A 9,198-nucleotide genomic window follows, 5' to 3' on the forward strand; every position below is an offset into this window, starting at 1 on the left:
AAACCCCTGCTGTCCTTCCCCTAAATAACTAGCCCCTGAGCCAAAACCTACCCGGGGGAACCAAACAGCCACGAGAGGGCGTACCAGACATAGTAGACACCCCAAAAAATCCCCAACCTAAGCTAAATTACCTCACTAATATTGGTGGCCACTTATACGCCGCTGACCAAATCAAAGACCCATGAATTTAGAAGGGGGAGGAACCACCAACAAACTACCCAAACCAGACTGAGGCCGTATATGTTACTTCAATTAAATATTTTTTTTTTTTGGCCCCCACTAAACAACCCCCGAACAACCAACAAAGCCCCCCACCCCGTGAGTTCGCCCGGTACCTCTGAACCACTTCACTATACTTGGCCTGCCCCCTGCTGGCGAGGAGGCGTCACTGCTCTGAACGCTCTGCAAACATCTACAGACACGAGCAGCCCCTTCAAGGGATCAGCACTGCCTCTCCCAACCTGCGATGCAGCTGCGCGCGGTAACGCCCACAGCAAGAAAGCCGAAAAGATGATCCCAGCTCCCTCCTCTAATTCCTTCCAAAGGGGGTCCACTGCCTGCCGAGACCTGCGGCCACCGCTTACTACATGCCCTGATGCGTCAAGCGGCCGCACTAGCGGACACAGCGCCTGAAAATCCCCGGCGGGCACAGCAGCCTTTTTCCACATAATCCACTCCCGCTCCCTGCAGCACCACGCCTCACCCAAAGACGCACCTTGTACCTGCTACCTCGCCGGACACCAACTCCCTGCCCTAAACAGAAAACTGCTCTCTCTGAGGTCAGTTGGGCATTCCTTATCTACGGTACGCCCAGCTATGTAACCCTGCAATTAGAAAAGAAAGTGAATTAGAAAAGAAACTGTCTATGCTTGCCCGCCCCCCGAAACTACCACTAACTGCTAACTCTCCTCACCTAACCACCACCAACACAACAGGCCCTGCGCAGGGAAGGCTCAGGAGCAGGTGACCTGGACAAACGCTCGCCCTAACTTTTGCCTCCTCCCGAGCTTTCCCTGCCCCCTTAAACGCCCCTGGAGATGCGCTATGCGCCCAAAATAACCCGGAACCCCCCTTTTTGTAGCATCAGAGGAGAAAGATCCTGATATAGTTGGATTTCGTTGTCGCTTTTCTAGCTTCTTGCAAGATTTGTTCCTTCTGGGGGTAATTAGCCATTGCCATCAGAATATCTCTAGATAAGCGCCCGCTTCCTGGATTTTTGGACCTACCCCATGTATCCTATCAATTGGGATTGTGCTCTCCGCTTCCGTGTTCAGTAGACCTATAAACAATCCCATAACTTCTTCTTTCAGAGCTGATTCACTTACTGATTCTGGAATATTTCACACTCGAATATTAGATCTTCTTGATCTATTCTCCAGGTCCTCACTTTGCAGTTCCAGATTGTGAGTCGTTCTGGCCAATTGCTCGAGGAGCTCTTCAGATTTTATGTTGTCCTGAGACAGATCCTGTAATGCCTTCTCGTTTATATCTGTTGTTTCCTCAGAAGAAGAAATGTCCTTCCGTATATCTGATAGGGCTGATTAAATTCTGCAGTAAAGGCTTCAAATTGAAGTTGCAAGGAGGTGGAAGGTTTGTCCTGAAAGACTTGAAAACACTGTTCTGCGTCTTCCTTGGAGGCTGCTTGACTTGCTCAGGGTGTGTTTGAGCCCTGCTCGACCTCAACCAGCAGCTTCTAATTGGATTCTCTTTAGGAATATGTGGGAGCAAGGGAGTACGCTCTTTCTCCCCCCCCCCTCGACCCTGGCATTGACCAAGTACCCCTCCAAGTCTGGATTGCACCGATATGTTATGCTTGAAGAGTCGCTGTGTACTTTCTGCAGCTTGGGGAATCATGTTATCTGATAGTTGCCATACAGGGAGTCCCCTGCGGCTCATTGGTTTAAGTTAGCAATTTCCAGCTTCCAGCTATCCCCCTATACCGTTTCTCAAAAGTATTTCTCCCTAGGGCCGATTCTTCAGCGGAGTCCAAACTACACCATCCCCTGGCGGCAATGTTCAATAGTCCTTCTGAAGGACCATCGGGTGTCCCTTGTCCCCCACAGATCTCCGTCATACTCTCTGTGTTATCCCTCAATCAGGCACAGCGTCCCTCCTCAGAGTTAACTGCTGAGTCTCGCGTATGCAAAGCGCCTCTCAGGGGAGATTGCCTCTCGTAGACCTCACACGATCAGGACCTTCTGTCACCCTGATGCTTTATTTGCAGAGGTTTTACGCTTTAAAGGGCGCATTCCATGGGATGAAACTTCTTAGGGGCGCAGAGCTCATTCTACCATGTCTTTGGTATACCGTGGCCATCTTGAATCCCGGGAGTGAAGAAGTGCCTTTTAATGCATTGTTTAGGCAACTATGGCCAAAAACAATTTGCGAACCTACTTCCACTCTCACAGGACGAAGCAACAGGTCTTACAGAATATGAAAAGTCCATACAAATATTACACAAACATTATGAAACGTCGGTAAGCATTATACAAGAATGATACCACTTGCAAAAGGAAGCAACAGAATGGAGAATCAGTGGAACAAAACATTACGGCTCTTAGAGGATTGGCAGCCTCGTGTGAATTTGGCAGTACCCTGAATGAAAGACCACAGGACCAATTTATGTTGGACTAAAGTGATGAAAAGGTGAGAGAGGCTTTGTGGTCCAAATGTAATTCCACAATTGATGAAATACTCAGAGTAGCAAAGGAAGTAGAACACACACACAAATGTGTGAATGAGCTAGAGAAAAGAACTGAGTCGGATGTGAAGAGAACTGAGGAAGCTATGGAAGTATTTGCAGTACAATCCAAAAGAACTGACAAGAAGAAACAGAACACGAAAAAGGATGGAGGCAAAAAGAGATTTGGAAAACACAAAGAAGGAAGGGAAGATGATGACAGGAAAGATGAGAGGAAGACATTTTTGTTGTTGTGACAGTTTTATCTGATGGGTCGTGATAAGGGCCCAGTTGTCAAGGCTGTATTCAAGAGATGTAACAGTAGAGACCACTTTACATCTTGTTGCAGAACCATGGCTGAAAATATTGATTGTGTTGATGAGTTGTGTGAGGATATGGATGAATGTACATGCCTTGTGGATAATACAATTGATCATATCACCATGATAGGTGATGATGATGCTGACATTGCGAAACCCATGTCCCCCATCGAGATTGAAGGAGTAGATTTCAGTATGGTGATTGATTCTGGGGCAAAGTATACTCTACTTACCCAAGTCCATTTTCAAGGCCAAGTTACAAGGAAAAATGTTCCTCAATACTGTGGACATTAGGCCAGTAGCATACAGAGGGAAAGGAATTGAGGTTGAGGGTTGGTTTTGGGCGATTATGAAATTTAAGGACAGGTCTGCCAAAGGGAAAGTTTATGTTTCAAAGAAAGGTAATAATCCACTTCTTAGTTGGTCACACCAGAGAAGATTGAAGATAAAACTTGACCCCAATGCTGATGAGGCAGTTTACGCAATAGAAAGTGTGAATGAATTGTGGCAGCACAAAGTCTTTCATGAAGAGTTGGGTAATCTGCAGGGTTGCATGCACAGAAATAGAGTAAAGGCTAATTCAGTCCTGGTTGTCCAAAAAATGAGGGCTGTGCCATTTGCGGTAAGAGCTGCTGTAAAGGAGGAACTGGAAATAATGGAAAAGCAAGGGGTAATCAAGAGAATTGAGGCTTAGGGAGGGTTTCTCCTTTGGTGGAAGCGCATAAACCAGAAACCTATGGTTATGTGTTGATCTTAGGTCTGTGAATCGATGTGTGATACCAGACAGGCATCCTTTACCCAATATATCTGATATGTTAGGAACTATCAAAGGGACGAAAGTTGAGTACCTTGGATTTGAAGTCTGCGTATCACCAGATTGTTCTACACCTTTCTGCCAGAAATGTTACAGCCTTCATTACTCCAGAGGGTCTGTTTAAATGTAGGCACATGCACTTTGGTTTAGTGTCCACTGACTCTGTTTTTCAGATCATTATGCACCAACTTTTCCATGACATGGAGGGAGCCCTTTGCTTTGAAGATGATGCTTTAGTCTATGCTGGAAGTTAGGAAGAGCATTATATCAGGTTAAGAAAACTGCTTGACATATTCAAGAATGCAGTTTTAACTTTGAGTAAGGACAAATGTAAGTTTAGCAAACCAGTTATCCAATACTTTGGTCACAAAATCTCTGAACAAGGTATTCAACCGAAAATGTATTTGAATATTGTGAATTTTCCCAGTCCAACAGACAAGAGGAAGATAGAAAATAGTTTCTTTCCTTGGTATGGCTCAATATAACACAAACATATTCCAGGGTTGGGGAGCAAATCCAGTCACATGAGAAGTTTGGTTAAGAAAGAGGTCATGTTTCAGTGGAGTGAAAAATGTAAACACGAATTTCAGGAGTTAAAATTAGCCATAGCAAACATTTCCATGTTGAGCAGTTTCGTATCCGAGCAGGAGAAGTGTACTGACAACAGATGCCAGCAATCATGGTGTAGGCACTGTGCTCTTTCAGAATTGTGAGGGAGGATAGTGTACTGTTGCTTTTGCATCTAAGGCATTGAGGTGTGCTGAAAATAACTATTCCACAATTGAAAAATAGCTATTAGCTATTAAGTGGCAGTTGAAAAGTTTTGTTCTTCTCTGTGGGGTGTGAAATTTATTGTGAGATCTGATCACAAACTTTTGAAGGAGATTGTCACCATGAAGGGTTTGGCTAAGGTGTCATCGTAATCTGCAAGTGGGTTGCAGGTTTGCAAGAATACTGCGGGGAGATGGAGTATCTTCCAGGTGTAAAGAACATGGCAGGGGATTGTCTTTCAAGGTTGACGAATGTGATGGAGAATGAGAGTGACGAAGGTGATAAGGATGATCAAGTTTTGAGTGCCAACCTTGATGTGGTGATGGAGAGTGAGTGGCGCAAAGTCATATTAACTGATACAGTGATGGTTAATGTTAAAGACTTGAAGGTGGTGTGAAGTGAGGAGTAACCAAATTAAAAGAGGTCTGGTCCCGGATGCAAACATACATGTCTTTGATGAGCTTCTAATAAAAGATGGTTTGGTACTGAGGGGAGACAAGTTGTTTCCTCCCGTTGCAGTTCGGGGAAGATTTTTAGAGGTGGCACATGAAAGACATCAGGGCATATCAAAAATAAAGCAGCTAATAACAGGATTACTGGTGGCCGGGTATGGATGTGCAGGTTGAAAGGCTCATTCGGGAGTGCACAGAGTGTGAAATCACAGCCAAAGGTTGTGTCGTCGCGAGGGTAGAGCTCATGACCCTCATGCCCATTCCTTCCTTCCTTCCTTTTGGAAGGAGTAGGTTTAGATATTATAGGACCTGTGAGATCTCATGGATTGCTTAAATATTACATCATATTAGTAGACATGATCTCACATTGGGCAGAAATTGCTGGGGTGCAAAGTGTCTGTACTAAAGACATAATTATATTTCTTGATGAGATTTTCAGGCGGGAAGGTTATCCCACTAATATTGTTACAGACAATGGCGTTCAGCTCATTTCTGAGTGTCAAGGAGTTCCCCCCTTCTCACCTGAGTTTGATCTTTGCTGGATTTCTTGATCGATGTCTTCTTGCGTACTGCTCGAGTCTTGAATAAGGCTGCACGAGTCTCTTCCGACTCCAGCGTGCATTCAAATACCGGGTTGCAGAGGTCCAGGAATCCAGGAAATAACAGGGTGCGCAACTAGCACACGAGTCCAGGAATCAAGAAAGGAAGGAAAGGGACTAGAATTGGGTTAGAGTGGAAGAAGCAAGGGAAACAATACCGGGAGCTATGGAGCACATGTCTGGTCTCTACTTCGCAATAGCATTGAGACGCACGGGGCCACGGGGGCATGGCATATTTATGGAACGTACTACGTCCGCCGTGAAGGCTGGTGCGAGGCATGTCACGCAATATAGCCATGTTGGGAGAAACAATTAATGCAAACCCTGCCGTGACAAGGACCAGGAAGTCCAAAAGGGGCGCGTTCTGTGGGTCATGACAGCATGCCTTCTCCGAAAACCTGTTCCACCAGGTTTGCCCGGGTGTATAAGGTGAAATCTTCTGAGTAGTCGAGGGGTCTTGCAATTAGAAAGTGGTTCCCAGGTTCTTTCACTAGGAGGATATCCTTTCCATTCAACCAGGTATTGAAGCTGACCCCGTTTATACCTGGAGTCACATATTCGAGATACTTCATATTCCAATTGGTTGTCGACCAGTAGAGGAGGAGGTCGGTGGGATTTCCGGGAGGATTGGTGGTAGGGTTTTAATAAGGATGTGTGGAATACTGGGTGAATGTTCTTCCAAGAGTCTGGTAGACTAATCCGGTATGAAACTGGGTTGATAATTTCCTTGATGGGAAATGGACTATAATACTGAGGGGCCAACTTCTTTGGCTGTAGGTGCTGGGGTAGTAATTTCGAGGACAACCAGACTTGATTACTGATTGCATAAGAAGGACCTGGTCTCCTTTTTAAATCCGCATACGTCTTAGTCTGTGTTCTGGCCTTCTCTAAATTTTCTTTGGCCTCTTGGTGTACGTTGATGAGGGTTTCAATCCAGGAGTCGACAGTAGGTACTGGTGTAGGATGAGGGAGAACAGAGGGTAGAACTGATGGATGGAAACCTTGGCTACAATAAAAGGTGCTGGTCTTAATTGCTGAATGGTCAGAATTGTTGTAGGCGAATTCAGCCAGGGGTATCAGGAGCGACCAGTCATCCTGAACCTTGGTGGCGAAACATCGAAGATACTGTTCCAGGGTCTGATTAGCATGTTCTGTGGCCCTGTTGGTCTGGGGATGATAACCAGATGAGAGGGCGCGTTGGATTCCCAGAATGCGACAGAGATGTTTCCCGAATTGAGAGACGTACTGAGGTCCTCGATCAGATATGATCTTGGAAGGGAGTCCATGGAAACGAAATATGTGTTCCAGGAAGATTTCAGCAAGTTCGGACGAGGATGGTAACTTACATAGGGGTGTAAAATGAGCCATATGAGTGAACAAATCCATGGTTACCATGATGGTCGTGTACCCTCGGGAAGGTGGTAATTCCACAATGAAGACTGTAGCAATGAATTCCCATGGCCTTGTTGGCAGCGATGGTTGCATTAGAAGACCCACCGGTCTCTTGTTATCATGTTTGTTTTGACTGCAGACAGCACAAGCTTTGATGTACTGCTGTATGTCGGTCTTCATTCCAGGCCACCAAAACTGTCTTTATATAAGACGCAGGGTGTTGGTTATTCCACGATGTCCGGAGTGAAGGGTATCATGATAGAGGTTTATCATTCTTTGTTGTAATTTCTGTGTAGGAATGACCAGTGCATTGTCCTTGAATAAGTATCCTTCCTTAAGTCTTAGATTCCATGGATTCCTCCTTGAAATATCCTTCCAGAGGTCAGAGGATTGGGTTTGTACTCGAATTTCTTCCAGGAGGTTGACTGCTTGAGCTACAAAGATCGTGTGGGGAAACATCTTAGGATAGGCCTTGTCTTCAGTAGTTACATAGTCAGGACATCGTGATAAGGCGTCAGCAATCATGTTTTGTGATCCGGGAACATGAGTTATTTGGAATTGGTATTGGGCAAAGAAGTAGGCCCAATGCGCCTGACGACTGTTCCTGCACTCCAATGATTGTAGAATTTGAAGACTCCGATGGTCCGTGCGGACCTGAACTGGATATCTAGCACCCAGAAGTAGATGTTGCCATTCAGTGAAGGCCTGGCAGATGGCTAACAGTCCCCTTTCCAGGACAGAATAGTGTGTCTCACTGGGAATCAGGGTTTGTGAGAGGTAAGCAATGGGGTGTTCCAGTTTATCCTCAAGTTCCTGTTTCAAGACCGCTCCTATGGCGTAGTTAGAGGCATCCGTTTCCACCAGGAATGGGCGATTTATGTCTGGTTGGGCCAGGATGGGGGCTTGCGTGAACTGTGTCTTCAATCGTTGGAATGCTTTGTCTTGTGGTGTAGACCAGATAAAGGGAGTGTCTTTCTTCAAGAGAGCAACAATCGGCTGGACAATCTCGGAAAAGGTAGAAATGAACTTCCGGTAGAAGTTGGCAAGCACCAGGAAGGATTGAACTTGTTTCACGGAGGTGGGAGTAGGCCATGCCAGTATGGCCTTTACCTTTGAAGGGTCCATACCAATTCCTTCTGGGCTGAGGATGAATCCCAGGTAGTGAACAGAAGTAACGTGAAACAAGCATTTTTTGGGTTTGGCTAAAAGTTTGTGTTTACGGAGTCGTTGCAGTACTGCCTTTACATGCTCTTCATGCTTTAAAGGATACTTGGAAAATATCAATATGTCATCCAGATAGACAATGACAAAAATGAATAACATGTCAGAAAACACCCTGTCCATAAAACGTTGAAAAACCGCGGGGGCATTAACTAGTCCAAAGGGCATGACTAGATATTCATAGTGACCAAAGGGTGTTCTAAAGGCTGTTTTCCATTCGTCTCCTTCCCGGACACAGATCAAATGATAGGCACCCCGGAGATCCAACGTCTTGAATACTACAGCGCCTCTCACAGCTTCCAGGATATCCGAGATCAGGGGTACTGGGTACCGATCTTTGAGGGTGCATTGATTTAAGCCACGATAGTCGAGGCAAGGTCTGAGTTCCTTGGTGTCCTTCTTGGGAACAAAGAACAATGAATTGCCCGCTGGAGATTTTGAGGGTCTTATGCTGCCGTTTTCAAGGTTGGCATCCAGGTATTCTCTGAGGGCCTTTTTCTCAGGTTCGGAAAGAAAGAACATTCTGCCAAAAGAAATCACTGCTGAGGGATCTGTATCTATGGCACAGTCTTCAGGTCTGTGAGGGGGTAAAGCCTGGACTATGGCAGTTGAAAATACATCAGAATATCCCTGATAGGCCTCTGGGACTTGTATGATATTAGAAACCATGAGTGGTGTTTTCAGGTCTCTTGGTGGTTCTTTAAGGGGTGTCGATGAGGGATCCAGGATTAGACAGTGGGACATACAAAACTCTAAGCCTAGGAATAGTGATCCTGCTGTCCAATTGATATACAGATTGTGCTTCTGTAACCAGGGCATACCCAATACCATTGGGTAATGGGCTGACTTAATGATGTCGAATGTAATCCGCTCTTGGTGATGGTTTATGGAAAGTTGGATCTCTTTTGTTTGCAGGCTTATGGGTCCTGAAGAGAGGGGTCTTCCGTCG

This window comes from Ambystoma mexicanum, chromosome 3q, assembly GCF_040938575.1.
Source record: "Ambystoma mexicanum isolate Mex_15411 chromosome 3q, UKY_AmexF1_1, whole genome shotgun sequence".
NCBI classification, from domain to species: domain Eukaryota; kingdom Metazoa; phylum Chordata; class Amphibia; order Caudata; family Ambystomatidae; genus Ambystoma; species Ambystoma mexicanum.